The sequence below is a fragment of the Peromyscus maniculatus genome, chromosome 9 (genome assembly GCF_049852395.1).
Source record: "Peromyscus maniculatus bairdii isolate BWxNUB_F1_BW_parent chromosome 9, HU_Pman_BW_mat_3.1, whole genome shotgun sequence".
Classification (NCBI taxonomy): domain Eukaryota; kingdom Metazoa; phylum Chordata; class Mammalia; order Rodentia; family Cricetidae; genus Peromyscus; species Peromyscus maniculatus.
Window position 1 is genome coordinate 28,252,184 of NC_134860.1, and position 21,444 is coordinate 28,273,627.

Below are 21,444 nucleotides of genomic sequence, written 5' to 3' on the forward strand. Positions count from 1 at the left end.
GATGAAGAGAGAGAGAGAGAGAGAGAGAGAGAGAGAGAGAGAGAGAGAGAGAGAGAGAGAGAGAGAGAAAGTGCACATGAAGTAGGGTAGGAAGAGAGGTGGAGGAGATCTGGGAGGATTGGGGAAGGAGTGTGAATATAATCAAAATAATCAGAATTCATTGTGTGAAATTATAAAAGAACCAATAAAAACATTTTTAAAAGTCACACTTCTGGATTAGCCAGAGCCAAAGTCTACCCTTCTTAATGAACTTCTCTACAGTTCAAATATTCATTCTGAAGTGGTAGTGATTTACACAGGACTTTACACTTTTGCTCCATCTTGTTACACTTATCATCCACCATACACAAAAAAAGGAAAAATCCATGACTGAGTTAAAATTAGAAAAACAATTAGCTTTATATCCTCTTTCAGGATTCATGTATTTTATTTGAATTCTGTATAGTCTTTAAAATGAATAGAATAATACCAAGTATATTAGCACTTTGAGAAGTAACAAATTGTAAGTGAAGTGCTTAGCTCCTGGTAGTTCCTCACACATTGTAGCCTCCACAGTGCCCTCTCTCTAGTGATCTCCACCGATAGTGTCTGTCCATGTGTCCGGAGCCTCACTTCTGTGGGTTGTTTGTAGACATCCATCAATGGCTAATGGAGGCAGAGCTGTTGTAGTTTTTTCCAAGTTGTCAGCTTGACAATTTTACATCTACACCTTGTTTCTTCCAGCCTCCTAGTGCACGTGATGGATGCAGAATTTTTCCCCTTTGGTAGTGCTGTACAGAAAGCATCTTGAATACTTTCCTTCCTCTGTTGGTCTCCTCTTAGATGTCCATTATTCCAGGTACAAGGCTTGGATTTCTCAGACGCTGCTTCCCAGCTTCCTGCTCATTTCATTCTGGTGAAGGTCTCTCTCCACAGCTTATTGCAGATGGCTGCAGCTGCAGTTAGTGTTTACAATCTGATGACGAGTTGGAGATTAAGGCTTGTCATCACTATTTAATTAACCTCAAATTAAGCAGTTTCTGGCCCCATTCCATGTCCCCCACAGCCCATCCGGTGCTATCACAGAGTCGCAAGTCCTGACAGATCCAGGCAGCACTGCTGGAGTGGGGCCGCCTCAGCAGCTACTCTGAAGAGGAGCAATTGTTTCTTACTCATGCCCAGTGGCTGACACTCTGTATCCATCCAAAGGAAACATGAAGGGATAGCAAGAAAGGATAGCAGTGTCCAGCTCGGAAGCGTTCCACGTGTAGATTGCAATGGAGAGGAGCACAAGAGTATTTCAGAGACAAAGTTGTAGCTGAAAGTTTTTCTGTGTCCCACCCGATCCACAGCCACTCAGACCCAAGTCAACACACAGAGCCTAATATTAACTAAAACTGCTTGGCCATTAACTCAGGATTACTATTGACTAGCTCTTACACTTAAACTCAGCCCATTTCTGTTAATCTTTATGTCACCAAGTGTTCTGTGGCTTTACCAGTGTGCCATTACATGCCGCTCCCTGGATGGTATGCTGGTGACTCCTGACTCAGCCTTCCTCTTCCCAAAATTCTCCTTGTCTGCTTATCCCACCTATACTTCCTGCCTGGCTACTGGCCAATCAGCATTTTATCTATCAACCAATCAGAGCAACACATTCACAGCACACAGAGCAACATCACCCATCACAGTCAGAAAGTCACTATTTCAGACAAAGCAGTTAGCAGTTTGTAAAACCTGTTCCAAATGCAGAAGCAGTGTATGCCAGCAACAAAGGGGTGAATGGTAATTGCCAGAAAGGAAAGAGGAAAAGTGCGATAGTGCCTCCTCTTTACACCTGCATCTGAAGTGTGACAAGGTGTCTAGTCCTTCAGCTACTGGCCAGATGGGGTGCTTGAGCACTTAATGTGTGGCATGAACGAACTGGTGTGTTCTGTATGTGTAAAGTACATATCAGATTTATGAGACTTACTAGAGAAAATAATTTAATATATAGTTAATTTTTGTTGATTACACATTGAAGTGTTAGTTTTCATGTTTTGAGCAGTAAAATTTCATGTTTTTCTTAATTTTTTCATGCCACCAGTATATGTTTGATAATTGTGTATGTGCTTTGTACTATATTTCTACTAAAATTATTTTAAATTTTATTCACATATGTCAAATATTCAAATCCATTACACATACAAATTATGTGTAATGGATTATTTCATACAAATTAATTAATTAACTTGCAGTTAATTACACTGTAAATATACTATCATTTCCATTTTGGCTAAGATAAAATATGAATGTTTATGTCACAAACTATATGTAGCTTTTAAAATTACATAATATTTTTATGTTGATATACCTTCATTGGTTAATCTAATTTCATATATTGAAAACTTAAGTTATTATTTTTCCTTATTTGTAGGGGACACAGTCTGAAATTCCCTAGTGGATACTTCAAACCACAGATATACCAACTCCTATATTTACTGTTTAATCATATGTATAGACAAATGATTAAGTTTAATTTGTAAATTAGGCATAGTAGGAGATTTGCAAAATAATATAATACAGTGATTATAGTAATACACTACAATAAAAGTTCTGTAAATACACTCTCTCAAAAGATTTTACTGCAATAATTCATACTTCTTGTGATGATATGAGATGACTCATTGTTCTATAATGAGCTGCTGAAATGAGATAAATAGCATAGACATTGTAATATAGCATTAAACTATGACTTAAAGTTTTCTTGAGCAGAAGCATTGCAATTCTACAACATTTGCTCCAATAATTAAGGTTACTAATGCACAATAGCATATACAATATGGATATACTGCACAACATTATTTGTATCTCAGGTGGGATCGAGTTATGATGATATTACATGTGTTCATTTACTTCTAGAACTTTCTATTTAATATTTTTGGTGGATGGAGTTGACAACAAATAACTGAAACCACAGAAGTCAAAAGCTTGGTTGAGGGGTAACGACTGTACAAACCACCCTGAGCACATTTGTTAAAATATATTTGAGCTTATCCTTAATTATGTTCTTAGAATTTATTTCTGCAAGCTAATTGTTTGAAGTCTGCCCTTTCTTATAGGTAGAATGGCTACATAGTAATGGTAGAGTAGTTGCTTGTAGGTGGGTGCTAAAGAGATAAGTACAAATGAGATAAGTACTAACTGTTAGGAACTGCTTTGTTTTCTCTAGTAGAAATAGGTAACCCACCAGACTGAGGGACTACTGGACAGTTACTGAGTGACATATTAACAGTGAAATGAGTAGAGCTAAAAGGACTGGAGAAGATGATGCAGCACCTATGGAAACCTGAATGGGTAAACTGAGAATGCAGTTACCTACACCCAGTGAAAGCCCTAGTGAGGAACTAGAAGAGCATCCATGAGGAACTATAAAACACGGACATTTCCCAAAATCTACAGCTGTGCAATGGGATAAGGGTCAGGGGTGGGAGGTGAGTACCCTAACCTCTGTCCTCCATCCTCTGCGCCCCTCACCATATCTTAGCTCAACAGGAGGAAAGCATGGGAGTGGAGTTCATGAAGTCATGTGAAATCTGGGTGTTGTGGGACATGTAGTTGACACTGAAGCCAGTGAGTTCACGTCCAGCCTGAGCTCATGCTGAAAGCTGTGTCAAAAACAAAGGCAAATTTCTATAGAGAAAAATGTAAACTGGGCATGAAGAGAGGAGTGGAGGAAACAGACTGCCAGCTCTGAATTTGTCCTCTGGTCTAAGGCACTCACCCTGCCCAGCTTTGTTTTGTGTACTTGTAAAGAGCATGTGTAATTATGCTGCCTCCAGAATGTGTGACAGAAATAAACAGAGAAGAACTCTTAGCACAATGATATTTCCTCACTTGTGTTCACCAGTGACTTGCTGGTGCACCAGTATCAACTTTGCACCATGATGCCCACTTAATCACTCCTTAGCGAACCATCATCAAAGTGTACTCATATTTCAGCTTGAATAGCTCTGCACACCATGGTGAGGCAGCCATTTGTGCTCCAAATTATGCATATCAAACTCTAATATTCTGGTTTAAAAAAAATCCACATGATTTTTCATGTAGTTGGATAATTGGCCACATGCTGTTGGCTATGCTCAAAAATGGTCATTTAAGTATCCTTTTATTATTTTTGGCATCTACTGGGAAATTTAAATAGCCACTGCCAATGTTATTTCTATATGGTTTTTGTTTTTTATTTTAATGCTGGAATTGATCAGAGTTTAATAAAATCACTGGGTTGTCAGCTTTATCAAGCTCTACTGGGGATAAACCCGTGAAAACAAGCAAATACTTCTGCATAAGTCAGGGACTTTCACAAGTGCTCCCTAGCAAGTGCAGTTGGATTCACATTGAGTTCATTTACAAGCAGAGCTGAAAGAGCCAGCAGCTTTGGAAAAGATTTTAAACTTTCATTTTCCTTTACTTCTTTCCCTTATAGGTCTATACTAAAAATAAGTGTTAACATTCAGGAGTAAGGGAATCTGAAACGCCCTTTATTAGTTCCTGTGCAGAATAATGAGTAGCTGAGTAGCATAATGTGTAAATGAATGGAGTCATCCTTACCTTACCAGTGGTTTCTTTCACATTCTGGAGTTTCACATATCCTCACCCATCCATTGTCTACAAATGTGAAATCTGAAATTCTAGAAGCAAACACTTTGTAGGTTTTTAAACTGGGCATTTTTTTAAGTGCTATGATGAAAACTCTATGTCACTTAAGATACCAATCATCTGTTTGTGCAGTGTATCCATATTTTATATGCTACTTCCTGTTGAGTCACTTAGAAGCTGTCTCAGTTATCAGATCCACTGGGGAGTAATTCAAGTAATTCAAGTAACCTTTAATTTTACTTACAGTCATCTGAAAGCATAAGACAGGTGATGTGATGTGTCGATATACATATGACAAGAAAAAGCCATGAAATGGTTCTCTGTCAAGTGAGAAAGGAATCTAGAAGAAACCACAGTATATATAAACTGTTTTGTCTTAAGTTTCAGGCATTCACTAGCATTTTGAAACATGTCCAAAGGGTAGACTGCTGTAAATCAAATGAATGAATGTCCTTAAGTTGCCAGGCTCTTCTAGGGGATACAATTATCAGATTAATATCAACTAGGAGAAACACATTATATTTACTAATTATCATAAAGCTCCAGTTAACATTTAGGCTTCTACAGATTATGTCTCTTCATCTTCTCACCAGCCCTGTAAACAGGAGGCCACTTCCTCCAATGAGGACACAGAGGCTCCAGAATGCACCAAGCACTTTCAGTGTGGTGTTCATTGTGTTGTGAGCACAGGGTGGAAATACACATTTGCCTCCAGAGTCTGAGTTCTTAGCTGCTGTCCTCTGCCATTTCTTTCTTAGTCTTTTGTAGTTAATTGGGAGTGTAAGAAAATTGGTAAGAAATAAGAATTCAGGCAAGCCTGTGCAGAGTAAGTGAGACATGGGTTATTCCAGGAAGTTACCTGTGTATTGCAAAAAAGTTCCTTGACTTATTTCTGGAAAACACTGTGTGTGTGTGTGTGTGTGTGTGTGTGTGTGTGTGTGTGTGTGTGTGTGTATGTGTGTGTGTGTGTGTGTGTGTGTGTGTGTGTGTGTGCTTCTTTGTTTCTGTGTTTTGGTACACATCCTCTATTCTTGTATATGGAAGCCAAACTTTATCCTTGGGTGCCATTACTCAGAAGCCATCCATTTTGTTTCTTGATCTATGGTCATTCATGCCAGAGGCTCATCAATTAGGCTAGGCTACATGGCAATAAGCCCCAGAAATCCACCTATCTTTATCTCCATGGTACTGAGATTACAAGTCCACACTACCATGCCTGACTTTCTTAATGTAGGTTCTGGGGATCCAACCCATGTCCCCATGTTGGCACAGCAGATACGTTACCAGTAGCTATTTCCCCAGCCTTTTACTTCTTGAAAACACCTTCTTAATAGATCTCAATATTAAATTCACTGTGATAGCTGAGCTAAATGAGTTTTACAATCAATGAAGCAAGAAGTTTACCAAGTACTCAGTTAACATTGATAGGTTTTGATTTTTAACAACCAAATGTTATTCAAGAATGTACCTTATACCTGCTGCATCGTGTGCTGAGAGGCATCTTTAATTGTATATTTATTGACTATGAAAGGATGCAAAATGGAGTCTACAATTGTAATTAACTGTTCCTCCTCTGGCATTTCATTGCTGGCTTCAGAAGTGATAGCTGGTGGCAGTCACCTGTCAGAATTGTTTTCTAAAGAATGCAAGATGGAGAAATGCTAAGGTTGTCTTGGTAATTGAAGAGGAGAGCCTGGAAAGAAATGGAAATGCGTTGTTTTAACTTTGGCACAGTGGCTGCACCCTAATCTGCTGCTATCTCAGCCAGCCTTTGCAACTTAGCAGTAACTGGCCTGCTTCTCCAGCAGGGGACTGGCTGCTCAGGCCACAGCCAGATGGGAATGCTGCTCGTCTATGTGCTGGCCCTGCCGCTCACTGCTGCTAAAGGTAGCTTTAACCAAATCTCTATTGCTCTATTTATAAGTAAGGCTCAAGATTCAAAGACTGATAAAAATTCAGAGGCTGAGTAGCAACTCATTAACCCTCTTTTCCTGTTGGCATTTATGGAAGACCCGTGCTTCTGCTTTGCCAAACCACACAAAACTTTGCCACTCCAAACTCCACCCTACTACTTCCTGTGTCTCTCTATCTCTCCTGGATGACCTCTGGTGCTCTGTGATTACTTTCTGTCAAATAGTTGCTAATGCAGCCTCCTGACCCAAGGTTAATTTTATTTAATTAATCCAAATGCAAACTCAGGGTTCACAGTGTGATCAAATGTCCCCTAACATTTGTTTCCCTCTTTTTGTCTAAATAGAAAGGAAAGGTTTTAACTCTAACACAGTAAAACTATATGCAATAAGAATAATTATCAAGTAAGGATTGCATTCACCATGCCCAGTCCATTTGTATTTGGCAAATTCAGAGAAAATACTCTATTATCTATCCTATCTTGTTGAGTCCAAAGTTTTGTACCTAATTCACTTTCTATTCTAACTTGTATTACCAACCCAAAACTATCTTCTTAGACCTCAAAACATTTTCTTAGATAAACAATTTAAACTTTTATGTCTCTCAACCTTATCCTCTTATATCACTTTAGGGAATTTCTTTTCTGAATTTGATAACAAAGAAAAGTATAACTATAACTATCTCATCTTCAACTCCATCAGAGACCCAAGAAGGATAAATATTGCCTGAATAAACAGGAATTTCAGAGCATGCACCTTCCAAAACTATAGAAATGATAGAGACATCTTGCTGCCTGGACAGTCACCCAGGGTTCCTCCGCAACACTGGAGCATCAATCTTTGGCCTATGGCCCTAGAATATGTGACAGACTTTTATATGAAGCAGGAATTTTGAAGGACTGTCCCACCTTGTCTTGACAGAGTTTGGCAGTCTTTTTCCTTCATGTCCTGCTTGTTCAGTTTGTAGAGTACACTGTCAGCTGTTGAGGCAAGGGCCATTTCTTGTCCAAATGGCTAGCTTTGCCACAATGAAAGAAAACTCCATATGAAAGTTCTTTGATGCCTAATTTCCTCCCCCTACTTATTCTCTCTGCCTGCCAGCCTCACCTATCCTTCTACAGCCTAGCTATTGGCTGTACAACATTTTATTAGAACAATCAGGTGCCCTAGGCAGACAAGGTGAAACAACTATAACGTATCTTTACATAGTTAAAGTAATATTCCACAACATAAACAAATGTAACACATCACTATTCCACAACATCCCTGATGTATCTAGGCTGGTTTAATTCAGTAACTCCTTTTACAATCCCATGTCTCTCAGCAGCTGCCATTTGCTCATCAGCTTTTAAAATTCAAAGTCAACAAAGCACCATACAGGATTCAGATTCCCTGAGTATTTCCCATCTTTACATGACTTATTTTTTTCTGTTACTTTCCTCCTTCTTTAAAGACTTTACTAATTATTTTTAAACTACTTATTGTTTCCTATAACTATCTATACCCATTTTATTTTCTTTCTTAAGCACCTACACACACTGTAACTTGTTTAAAGGATTTTTGGTCTGAACCTGTTTTACTGTGCACCTGACCACATGAGCCAAACTTTTAACTACTAAGCACCAGCTAGGCCCTCCACCCCCTCCTCAGGTCTGTGAGAGCTGAGCCTTAAGCCTACAGGCCTGGCCTATCCCTGCCTTTAACTGGGAGCTGTGTTTAACCTCTGAAGCTCTGGGAAGTTGGTGCCTGCACTGTGGCAGGTGTTTCTACTTAGCATGTCCACTGTTCAAGTGCTCTGCTGAACAGCAGCCCCTCCTAAAGGAGCTGTATCTCCCCCACCCCAGCGTTCTCAGGCCTGGTGTGGAAATTTGGTCCCCATGTTGGGTGCCAAAAAAATGGCTAATGAATAACATGTTGATAACATGGCCAGATAACCTGAGCCTCTAGCATTTGTAGATTAAACTTTTGAGCAGATAACAGGCCAATTTAAACTTAAAAAGAAAAAGAAAGAAATCACTAACTTCAACTCATGCAATTTTTTTATAATGTAGAAACAGTGGCTTTCTCTTAGAAGCAGGCACCTCCAAGACACTGTATCACTTTACCTGAAGTAGTTTCTGGGGATTCTCCATGAGTCCGAAGAGGTAAAGATGTGAAGGTCAAGGATAATGGGTCCCCATCCAATATCAGACTACTTTGCCAAGCACCTGGGGCTCATTTTTGTTTCTCTGTTATGATAAGAAAGAAATGATTTCAGAGAGAAATTTCATGTGCTTTAAACAGTTTCTGTATCAGGTGCCCACATAGAAGGATGAGTGGAGGAGGCCAATTTATCCAGCAAATGTGGCCCTGCAAGTCAGGAATAATTACCTCCCTTGACATCTGAGGAGCCTTTACCACATCCCAGTGGATTATCTGTGGATAGTCATTCCAAGCCATTCTCAGAGACCCCACCATGGCAGGTGAGCTTATTTATTTATTTCCACTTTAAGAACTTCACCTCTGCAGAATTCCTTTTGAGGCTGGCTTCCTGCATAATGAATGGAGTTGCAAACCGTGTTTTATTAGCAGGTATCTCCCTGCTGCAGGCAGCGCCTGGAGAAGTTTGCCTCTGCTTGGTGTGCAAGCCTCATTTATTTTCCTGTGCTTTCTCTGGTGAGCAGAGGCTGGCCAGCTGCATTAATAAATTACCATTATTGCATTGTAATGCCCAGGTGTGATCAGGGGCTGAGTTGGGAAAGTTAGTGTTGCTTTGGAACATGTTTCCCCCTTTCTCAAAATACCCCAAATGGACACGTGTGTCTTGCTTGTTTTACAGCACACAGGAGTCAGAAGACAAAGGGAGTCTGACCAGTTGAGGTATCACTGCTAAGTACAAGGAATGAAGGTTTTACTGTTAAGTGGACTGTTCTGGTCTGGAATCCACTGGACAATCCACAGTGATAATATCTTTTTTTTTTAAGGGCATGGGAGAATTTGACATTCAAAACTATCTGGCATTTATAAAGTCATTTAAAAAACTATAATGTCACTAATATACTTACATATAATATATTTAGTTTACACACACTTTCAAGGCTATCTATTCTCAATAGAAAAAAATTTTAATTAAAAATATTTGATTATCTCTCCAAGCCTCCTTAAATTTAGGCCTTATACTTCAGTTCTCTGCCTCCCCCTTGATAACTGGCATAGCATTAGATATAATGAGAAAAATCATTATTGTAATATTTTAAATATTTTTGCATTCACTATCATATCACCAGCACCAATAAATACCACTGCGGCTGGGGCTTTTACCATCAACTCTAGTGGAAAAAAGGAATGAGTCACCACCACACACATATCGTACACCACAACCAACCTGGAGTATGTGTTAGCATATTGAAATTTTACTTTTACCTCTCAGAAATGTCCTTTGCTTTTCAAATCTCAGATGGTGTATATGTGATGCTGGAAATCAAATCCAGGTCTTCTACATGATAAACAAATCCTTTACCACTGTGCTGTATTCCAACTTCAAGTCTTTGTGTTTGTTACAGTGTTTCTTGTAACATTTCTTTTCTTGATATTAAAAAAAAAAGTTCCTGTATGTTTTAGTATATATTTAGGCACTAAATAAACATCTTGAATGAATGAGTTATTGAATGAACATGTGTTTATATGGTCTTCCCCCAGAAAATTTGTGAGCAACATTGTATAAACAATTTCAATAACAAAATAAGAAAACTGATGTTTGAGTCTCGGTTTTTCTTGTTCAGTCTGACTCAGGAGCCTACATGTAGTGATTGCCTTCTTCTGTCATATGTAGCTCAAACTGGCCTTGACAAAGACAACCTTAAACTTCTGAACCTCAAGCTTCCACCACTTGAATTCTGGAACTGCAGCCTTGCACAGCCACCCCAGTGGATTCCCGCAGTGCTGGGGATGGAACCCAGGCCTTTGTGCATGTTTGGCGAGCACTCGGCCACCTCCGCTCCAGCTCCACCTCCGCAATAGTTTTATAATTACCATCAAGCCATCATGGTGTCATGCCCTTCCCTGATTGAAAGCCTCCAGTGGCCTCTTCTTGCCCTTCTCATCAGTGCCAGTCACACTCCAGAGTCTGTGGGAAAAGTTCTCTGTCCCTGACCAAAGTCTCCACACCCAGATCGCTCTTCTGCTGGTGGTGGCAGGATGGCTTGGCCCTGCAGTCTACCCTTGTCCTCCTGGGCCTTAACCTGGTGAGTGATTCAGCTTCGAGCTCTCTTCATCTTTCCTGAGATGAGGTGTTTCATGTTGGTCTCACTTGCTTCAGGTGTTATTTCACAGGGAGTTCTTTCCCTCTATACTGCCACCAGCATTGCCGCCACCAGCCAAGACAATGCTTTCTCTTTGGAATTCCTTTGAGATAGTTCATCAATAAATCATCTTGTCAAGTCAGATGAAGAATTAACAGAATTTAGATGGAGATGTCCCACAGGTGTAAGCTTTTCTCCACAGATTTATCTTGACTGTTTTGATGCTGATGGGCTCTCCTCATATTCCCAGACACTGGTGTTTATTGTAGACAAACACTGTGCTAAGTGGTTGACATGCTGTACCCATTTCATCTCCACATCCACTCTATAGTGGACTCTGTGACTGTCACCTATTTTATTGACAAAGGCAAGTTCAGTGTTCCTCAGAAGCACAGACCTTTTGAATGGTAGCTAGGGTTTCACTTTAGGCTATGTGACCTAGATTGTCTGTTGGAAGCATATAGCTACTGACTAGCAATTAGTGGATTAATACCCAGCAAGTACTTTGAATATTTGAAAACAGCCCTTTTTGTTGGCTAAGTGTCGTCCCATTGATCCCTCCATCCTGTCCTGTGCTGTGGAGTTTCTCTGCTGGATGACTTGTCCCCAGAAATTGCATTCAGTCCCCCCCCACCCCCCCACACACAATAGCCACACCTTTGCAGATAATCCATAAATTATCACATCTGGATGATCTGTGTGTCGTTTGTTTCTTGCCCACCTGGTAATCAACTCACCACCTTTTATCAAACAAGTACAACAGCAAAACCCTAGAAACTGGTTGTGCTTTTGCCCTTTCTGTTTTGTAGGAAGCATTTACATCTTTCACCTTTGTCTTTAAGCTTTCTAATGGAGTTGAACGATGAAACTGAAGACTGTCATAATTCTTGCCATCCTAAAAATAAGAAGCATAGCATATTCACAGGCAAAGGGCATGTTTCCAAGAAATTTGACTTAGTGCCATTCTCCAATGACTTTACCAGTGGGCTCTGTGTCTAGGCAAAGTGTTCCAGCCACCAGACCCATGATTGATCGAATGTCTTGCTTGGAAACAATCTACTGGATTTTATTTGTATAAGTTTGTATACAAGGAAAATCATATGTTATTTCATAAAAAGAAAAAATCTTTACATAAATAGAAGAGGAAAACTTTAGACAGAAACACAGAAATAAATGAGGTGATGCAGGTCACCAGGTGTTACAGAGGTGTTTTAGAAATAAATACTGCTGAATTTCTGCTTTCTCAATGAATTTTAGAAAGAATAAACAAGAACAGAAACTGAAAGAAATTTATTCTGTTGGTTCAGAGGACCAAATGGCACCAGGACTCTGTGCCTGGGATTTGGGGAACACTGGTGTAGTCTGGTTTGGTACCAACTGTGCTCTCACCTGGAGTGCCTTCCCGCTCTTGGTTGTCTGTCCAGATCATCTTCATCTGTCTCTCTCTCCCTTTATAAACTACATTTGTTCTTGACGATTGTATATCTATCTATAATGCATGCTGAATTCTCTTACTTTTCACCCTGTTATTTCCTATGTATCACTCTAGTTGGCAGTGTGAACCTAGCAGAGTAGAGCCTAAAAATGAGGCAGACTAAAGTTTCATGCAATAGCCAACTTGATTCAGCATATCAGGCAGTTTGTTCTGTGAGGGTTAAGAAGAATCTTGAGCATGAGCAAGGCGTTCAATCACAAGGGCAAACTGCACACGGCAGAAGCATGGTTTCCATGGAGGCACATGAGTGACAACAGCTGAAGCAAACTCACTCCTGTCTGCTACACCTCATTCCAAGAACAATCCTGTGCTTTGAAGAAACTGAGGTCAGAAGACTCTTACCTCGTTTTCTTGAAGTTTTCTCACAAGCACTCAGAATTCCCCTTGCACGATTCCATTTGTGGACTGTGTTCCGACAGTTTCCCAATGCAGGTGACCAGAGATGCTATGAATGACAGGCTGTGCCATGCCTGGAAGCTGAGTTTCCTAGCTTTCTCCCTCGCTTCTGGATCCCTCGCTTTCTGTCCCCTCTTCCTTGACGTTCTCCAAGCCTTAGAGTGGGTGATTAATTAAATGTCTTGTTTGGGTCCGAGTCTTCTTTTTCCTTTACTCTCTCAGCCTACACAGTCCCTTTCAGGATTCCTGGCATTGCCTATCCTCCTCGTTGCCCCTCATTATTAATGTTTTAAACTGTCATTTTAATCATTCATCTTGAAATTGCATTTAAGTTTCTATCTCCACACTGAGAGAGAAGTAGATACTGCAACCTATCCTTCTAGAATGCCACATCTAATAAGAACCCATTAAATGCTGAATTGAATGAATTTGAGTCAAGTCAGATCAATGCTATTTCCTCAGTGAGAGATATAATTCACAGAAATAGTATTTTTTTAATATATGTTTAGGATGCACAGTTTATATCCTTACTTTCTGTCTTCATGGAAATTACATTCTGAAAATTGATGTTGATAATTGATACATATAATATATATTATATAAAAGTACATGTATATTTTATATAAATAATTTCCATAAATAATAAATAACATACATGATATACATAATACACAATGGTACACACGATTATCATATACAATAAATAATACATATTTTATATAGCAGTAGCAAAGTGCTAGGTAAAGCTACGTGGTATAGGGAAATAGACCAGCATGCATTTATAAGGCATTTTTGCTTATCTCTTTGAGTGGTCCATGAATCTCTCTCTAGTGAGGTAACGTCTGGGGACAGGTCTGCATGAAGTAAAGGAGGGGTGCCTAGGAAGCTGGTGACTTCCAGCAAGTGGCACCAGCAAGACCAGAGGATCTGAGCTGACATCTTGCGTGATAGAAGCCAAAATGGGGAGGAGAAGGAAGCAGCAGAGTACGTAGCTGACAGGGCTGTATTTTGGAGGGCCTGGCCAGCCATTTTTAAGTGCAATAGAAACCACTGGAAGCCTAGAGGGAAACGAATGATGTGATCTGATTTATAATTTTAAAATTTTACTTTAGTTCTTGTGTATAGAAAGGACTGACAGAGACAAGGAGAAGGGCAAGCCATTGGTCGTCACTGACTGTAAGCCAGCAAAGTGAGCTGGCTTTAAGCTCCCCCAGGAAAAGGTCAGGCTGCACACAGATCTTGAGGGAAAGTCCCTGATATTATGCCTTCTAATGTATTTATTGGTGTACAACGCATTCAAAGTAGCATTTATCATGGACATTTATTTTCATTTGACTATTCTATTTAAGACTTACACTTTCAGTTTATTCTTCTTTGGACTTAAGATGGCACTTAATGACCAGTTAGTCAGTGGGACCCGGAGTTCTCTCTGGGGCAAGAATGTGTTCCTATGTTCTCAAAAGCAGTTGAATTTCTGTATTTACTCCTCAGTGTCTGAAATGTTATCGGCCTTCTGAATGACTACTGAGGAGGTAGGATATTTCTGTGAGCTACTCTAATTTTGCCTAATTTTTAATACCCTCATCTCCACTTCGTATTACAAACTTCATCAGACTGCTGTGTGCTATTATAGCTGTCGTCACCATGGGGAGAAAATGACTAATGGAAGCTGCTTATTGATATAATAGAGCAGGTTGTGACACTTGGCAAGAATGCTGGAACGATTGGCTCCAGCTGATGTTATGTAAAAATATTCAGTCATGAAATATGTACTTGTGAATGGTTTTTTGAAGATGTGTGCAGAATGCAAATAATCTGTGTTCTAAGGAAGTGTGCAAATTAAACATGTGTCTGACCAGTTAAGGTTACAGAACAGTGAGAATGCTGTGTGGTGAGCATCATGGAATGGCCTTGAACTTGTAGCAATAATACTAAATGTTAATTATAATTATTATTAATTCTCATGCTCACTAGCAAAATAAAATGATCTTGCCCTCATCCTACTAAAGAATGAAGGCATCAGTTATTGGGAAATGGATGATGAACCTGTGATAATTTGGGGATTCTTTTAGTATCAAGTATATTGGCAGTGTGAAAGAGAACATTCATCTATATGTTTTCTTTGGAAATTCAGTTTCCTGTAAATGTTGAGATACAGATATACTTTGACCTACCTATTGCATTTTGTTGTCATTTGCCTTAGAAATATTGGCATGTATGTTCATAAGGATCTATGCACAATAAATATTTATTATGGCATTGCATTTACAAACCAGCAAATGATTGAACACAGCATAATTGTCCAAGCAATAGGGGACTCACTGAGTATATAATTTTATATCCATGTTTTACAGTCTCTAGAACAGGTAAGCTATCACAAAGAGTGTCGATATGTAGAACCATCTCTGTGATACTGTTAAAAATGGACTACAGATACTATTGTTTGTGATCACAGACTTTAAGAATATATAGAGTATGCTTACATATGTGCAGATTGAAGACTGTACATTGGATCATAACAGCAGTGGGAGACCCATTTCCAGTGCATTTCTGTATTTTTACTTCTTTCATATACATATGACTTTTTTGAAAACTGTTAGGTAACCAACTGTAAGCACTAATATGTCTGTCCTTTTGTTCTCTGCTGTACAAAGGTCCTTCATTCTTTCTAGGCTGTGTTGTAGCTGTGTTTTGTTCTGAGAATTGTACTTGGTATGAGATTTCACATCTTCTGGTAGGATATCTTTTATTAGGATATCCTTACATTTTTATTGAGGTTGAACCTCCCCTTCCTTCATAATGTTCCTGCAGAATACAGCTCAGCACTTTGTTCCACAATCTCCATGCTTGATGTTCAGAATAACTCTTTAAAAACTTGTTTGAAAAAATGGCAAAATTACCAAACTCACCGGCTGTAACCTTCTAATGGGGGCACTTATGAAAATGCTAGAAATCAAGGACTCTTTTCAACAACAAACAGAAATTAAATGCTAGTAATGTTATGTATTATCAATGTTTTTAAAAGCCTATCATACCCCCAGCTACGTAAACAGCAGTGGTTTGAAATGTACAGCCCAAAGCCGTATCCCTCTCTACTATTGTGTGTGGCACCACAAGCCCCTGAGAACAAAGCTTAAAATTCTGTTAATCACTATACAGGAAGAGCTGTGTGGTGATGTTCATAAACCCTACTGCTCATATTGTGTTCTTAGTTAGGTGGGTGGCAAAAGTCAGGAGAAAAATACACTTGTAAAAAAGTTAAATAACAACTTGTGAATTTCATTCTCTGCTGCTACAAAAGCAACTCATTACACACAGATCTGTCCTAAAGCACACTGAGGTGTGTGAACTATGTAGTGTAATCAGAGTTTGTTTTCCTGTGGTGGAGACTGAAATTTATGTTTCTTCTAAGCGGCACCTTCCATTCTAATGCTGTTTTTCTAAGGGAGAGGGAAATTTACAAGTTGCTGCTTAACAACACCAAAAGCGCTAGTCCTGAACAGGGAAGGTGAAGTTTACAAGCTGCCATTTGACAACTGCAACACAGCGTTTGTTTGTGTTCCTGTTCCACCACCAGGTATAGTAAAATTTATAAGGTTAGTGAGAGATCCTTCATTATTAATACTAGCTTATATTGCTGGTGGGGATTCCACAAATGGCTTCTGGCCATATCTAAAGAGAGAAATAAAGGAGATGTTATGAGGCAGGAAATCCTTTGAGGTACATTGAATTTATAATCATCATTAAGAACATGCAGGGATCCTTATTCCTGACCGTGTGTCCCTATGATCCCACTCTGGCTCCTTGGCTCTCTGGAGTACTTCATGTGCGTCTCATTGGGTCTCCTGTGGAAGTCCACCCTCCTCCTCTTACTGTACAAAGCCTTTCCGACTTCATGACCCTCTTCTTCCATGGACCTTCCCCTTCTCTTCTATTCTCTCCTCTGAACTTGGGGAGTAGTTAATGTGTGCACAATGAATTAAGTGGATGGTTCATAGCCTTAGGACATAATTTCCATTATTATCTTGCACTGCTACCAAAATATTTTATTAGTGTAGTATTTTCTTGTTATTAGAATTTCAGGATATGTATGCCACATTTCACTGATTGTATTATTTTAAGTTCCTTGAGGGGAGAGAACATACTTTAAATTTTCTCATGTTCCCATTGGAGACTTGCATGTAGCCGTGTAATTGAAACCAAATGACTGCTTAGCCACTCAAGAGAACAGAAAGAAGAAAGTGAAAAAAGTAACAGGTAACCCTGTCACACTTGGTCTGCAAAAGACACCTCCTTTTGACTGGCTTTCTTTCTTTCCGTTTTTTTTTTTTTTTTTTTTTTTCTTGAGGCAAGGTCTCACCATGTAGCTTTGATTGAGTTGCCCAGACTGGAACTCATGTACACAGTCATCCTGGAACTCACAGAGATCTACCTGCCTCTGTCTCCTATGTGGTGGTATTGTGTTCTCCTAAATATTGTGTACCCTAGTAAACTTATCTGGGGTCAGAGAATGGAACAGCCACTAGATATAAAGGCCAGAAAATGGTGGTGCACATACCTTTAATCCTATCACTTGGGAGGCAGAGATCCATCTGAATCTCTGTGAGTTTAAAGTCACACTGAAAACAGCCAGGCATGGTGACACATGCCTTTAATCCCAAGAAGTGAGCCTTTAATCCCAAGAAGTAATGGCAGAAAGCAGAAAGGTATTTAAGGCGTGAGGAAAGGAACTAGAGCTGGTTAAGCTTTCAGGCTTTCAAGAAGCAATTCAGTTGAGATCCATTTGGATGAGGACACAGAGGCTTCCAGTCTAAGGAAATAGGATCAGCTGAGGAATTGGCAAGATGAGGAAGCTGTGGCCTGTTCTGCCTCTCTGATCCTCCAGCATTCACCCCAATACCTGGCTTCAGGTTTGATTTTTATTAATAAGAACTTTTAAGATTCCTGCTATACTCCCACATTCTGGAATTAAAGCCAGCCACCTTGCCTGCTCTTTGACCTCCAGATGTGCTTAATCAATGGGAAATGGCTGAAAGGCCCTGTTGCTGTGTCTGAGACTACATTTTCAGGTGGAGACTTGTGATTTCACTCTCCGAGTGCATGGAGCCATCCTCTAAAGAGGTGTGACCATGTTGCAGGAAGTAGGTCACTTGGATAAAAGTCTCCCAGAACACACAGACATAAAGAGAAGGCTAGCAAGGCCAGTGGAGGAAGCCAACCTGCCTCTGTCAGTTCCGGCTGCTCTGTGCAGCTGATACCTTGTGGGGCAGCAGTGAGTCACCCAGCAGAGCCCCGCCCACTTAGAAAGGATGCTGTCCTGGCTTGAATGCAAAATCTTCCCACCTCATGCTTGGAACATTTGTTTCCCAGGCTGGTGCTGTTTGTGGGAGCTGGAGGGTGAGCCTTTAGGAACTCGGTCTGTCTGGCAGAAGCAGGTCACTAGGGGAAATGGAGATTTGAAGGTTATTATCCTGGCCCCTAGTTTCCCCTTAGAGAATGTTCAAACCTTTACCAGCTGACAGAGACGCTAGAAGAATCTCCATTGCAAACTTTACCAAGTACCCTTTATCTCTATCTTCCTAACATTTCCATTTCCCACCCAGAAACAAAGACCTGCTCCTTTGTTTTGTCATTTCCCTGACAACTGTAGTTCTCTTTTAAGAACTGTGCAAAGCCAAGTACAATTCTGCACTGTTGGCATTGCTTATTACTGGCTACTCCCAGCATGTATACACAATGCACATGTTAATAAAGGTTTGCTTTTCTGTAGTTGATCTGTCATGTGTCACTCTAACTTACGGGGCCCCAGTTGACACATCTAGGATGGTACAGGGAGAAGGATTTATCCCAGAACAAGCACTTCTATGTACAAGTAGTTGCTGTTGTTAATTGTCGTGATGAATGACTATCACCAGACATCCATCTTGTTTAAGCACACATCAGGCCTGGGAGTATCCAGTTCCTCTTATCTCGTGGATAGGGAGGGTCCTTTTATGAGTTCATATACTACCTTTATGAGAACAGAGGGAAGACAGGAGTTTTTCTTCTATATACTCCTTTTAAATCACCACAAGTTCAAAATAACTCTGAATTCATATTGACATATTTGGTGTGGAATCTTCTGGCACTCGCTGTCCTTGTATACTGTTACAATTTGTATACAAAATGATCTCTAAAAATTGCATGTGTCAAAGTCTGGTTTTAAATTAGTCTAGTCTTTGAAAGATGATTGGATCATGAAGATTCTACCCTAATTATGGGATTAATTCACTTATGAATTCATAATTTTATGACATTAATGGAAGATGATGGGCATCCCACTGACGTAAGCAGGCCATGGGTGTCCTTAAAGGTTGTGTCTTGTCCCGACCCTTGCCCATCTTTCTTTGGTTCTTGACTGCTGTGAGGTGGACTGCTGTGCTCAACCATGCCCTTCAGCATGATGCTGAGCCATACCTTGGACCTAAAGCAGTGGATCCAAAGATGAACCAATACCTTTGCTACCTCGAGCTGAAGTAAATCACTCCTTTAAGACTGTTCCTTTGGGTGTTAGTCACAGTGATCAAGAGCTGGCTGATACAGATTTATTTCCTCATCTAGTCTCTATAATAGTAGCTTTTCCAGTTTACAGAGGAGGAAATGGGTTCAAGGATATTGAGTTACTAGCCAATGTTACTCAATGGGTAAATGAGAATTCAATTTCAAGTCTGATTCAATTCCATAGTCCAGGCAGATACCTGTTTGGCCGTGTTTCCTTTGCCAATACTGCCAAACAGAAACCTAGTCCTCTTGAACTCCGGGCCTCCGGGTGACTGGGGTGTGGGCTTCCTTCTTATTCTATTTGTTTGTTCTTATTCTAGAAGCAAGAGTAGTGATTCAGTGATGTCATACAGTGGGTCTGAATGTGTGTCTGCACATGTGTGTGTTTAAAGTAAAGGTGGAAGCAACATTTGAAGCCACTAGTTAGAAGGTTTAATTTTTTTGTAGACACCTTCATATTATTACTGTCAGCATTTTACAGTGATTTTTTTTAAAAAAGTGCTGATCTAAGGAATAGCATTACTAGAATAAATAAAGATTATTCTTTTAAATTTTAATTGTTCTTTCTTGTTTCACTATATTGCCACCTGTAAAAAAGATAGTGTCACCTCTCCCTCTGTTTCAGACTTACTGGTTCACTCTGTGGCACCATCAGACAGAAGCCACTAGTGCTGGAGGTCTTTATCAGGACATCACAAAATAACCTTTAAAAGCTGATTTTGAAAGACTCTGATATGAGACCAGGTTTGAAATTAGACTCCAGGACATGTCTTCTCTGTAGGCTTTGAAGGGTCTTCTGTGTTCTCTGGAAGGTTACATCAACTGGCAGGGTTGGAAATGGTGGTAGTCTGTGGGGTCAAAGCCAGGAAGTCCACTCTGAGTGTGACCTACATTTCTGAAGACCTGAGTTACCAGACCTCTGATAGGATGTTTGCCTAGTTCTTAGAGTCCTTTGCAGTGAACTTGACTGTGTTTTCAAGTCTTGTGAAGGTGGTAGGGGAGAGAGAGAGGGACAGACAGAGGAGGAAGAGACGGAGGAAGGAAGGAGGGAGAAAAGAGAAAGGAGGGAAGAAGGGAGAGAAAGAGAGGGAGAGAGAGAGGGGGAGAGAGAGAGAGGGAGGGAGAGAGAGAGGGAGAGAGAGAGAGAGGGAGAGAGAGAGAGAGAGAAGAACTCAAGTGACACTTTCAGTACATCTTTGGTAAATGAATATCATGTAAAAGGTGTGCTGAGAGACCTTCCAGAACCTTCTTTAAGAGAAGATTGCCTCAGTAGTTTTTGATGAATAAATTGCAATACATTTTATTGTCCTCTTCATCTAAGGAGGGAGGTGACTTGGGGTGGTGACAGACTTTGACTGGGTCCTGAATCATTGACAACTAACAGCGTCTTTCTAAAAACACAGAATGAATTTGTCTTCCCACTGCTGGCTGTTCTTCTGCCCAAGAGCTGGTGGTTTCCTGGTATAACTGAGATTTTCTTTGCCATTCTGATGAACCATGTACAAGACAAATGTTTCACATTGCTTTCCTGATCTTTTGGAAATGAAATATTCGCTTTCTTTTAAGATAAATATCTAACTTTCTCTAACAAATTTAAATAGTGTCAAAATACAAAATGACAACAAATTTCATTTAAAGATCTACATTGGCTTTATTTTGATTTAGAATCTGGGTAACATTTCAATTAAGGAGCAGAAGAGACATTCCAGTAAGCTGAGCTGAAGTCCCTGTTTCCTATAGACTCTGGCTCCAGCTAGGTTTCTACTGTCACTAAATCCTGCATGTAGTTCAGATGCAAAGTTTCTTGCCCTCAGTCTAGAGCAGTGGTTCTCAACCTTCCTAACACTGTGACCCTTTTAATACAGTTCTTCATGTTGTGGTGACTGCCACCATAAAATTATTTTCATTGCTACATCATAACTTAATTTTGCTACTGTTATGAATTATCAGGATCCACAGGTTGAGAATCACTGGTCTAGAGAAATTCTTGTTACCTGGTTTCACACAAAGGCCTATAATACTTTCTCTGAGTTTCTTGACTATGTGGTTCTTGAGCTGCTGACACTGCTGATGTCTTTAAAAAACAGTGTCCTGTGGCCACTTTAGTAGAGTGCCAAGAAGGGTTTCCCTCACAGAACCTCCTTCCTCTGTTGCATGCACATTTCATATCCCTGTCCCATTCTTTCTGTCCCATTTCCAAATGTCT

The 21,444-nt window shown here is 39.9% G+C and overlaps 1 protein-coding gene and 1 long non-coding RNA gene across 8 annotated transcripts in view; one reads left to right on the plus strand and one right to left on the minus strand.

Annotated features, from left to right (window-relative positions):
• The window catches only part of Fhit (fragile histidine triad diadenosine triphosphatase), a 1,536,882-nt gene that overhangs the window by 310,258 nt on the left and 1,205,180 nt on the right, over positions 1–21,444 (plus strand). The gene's annotated exons all lie outside the window — the stretch shown is intronic.
• Positions 405–19,537, minus strand: LOC121832198 (uncharacterized). Its single transcript, XR_013042237.1, has 4 exons — positions 19,436–19,537; positions 8,633–8,755; positions 6,093–6,310; positions 405–4,957 (listed from the first exon to the last, which is right to left on the minus strand). It is a non-coding gene; the product is annotated as an uncharacterized LOC121832198 (long non-coding RNA).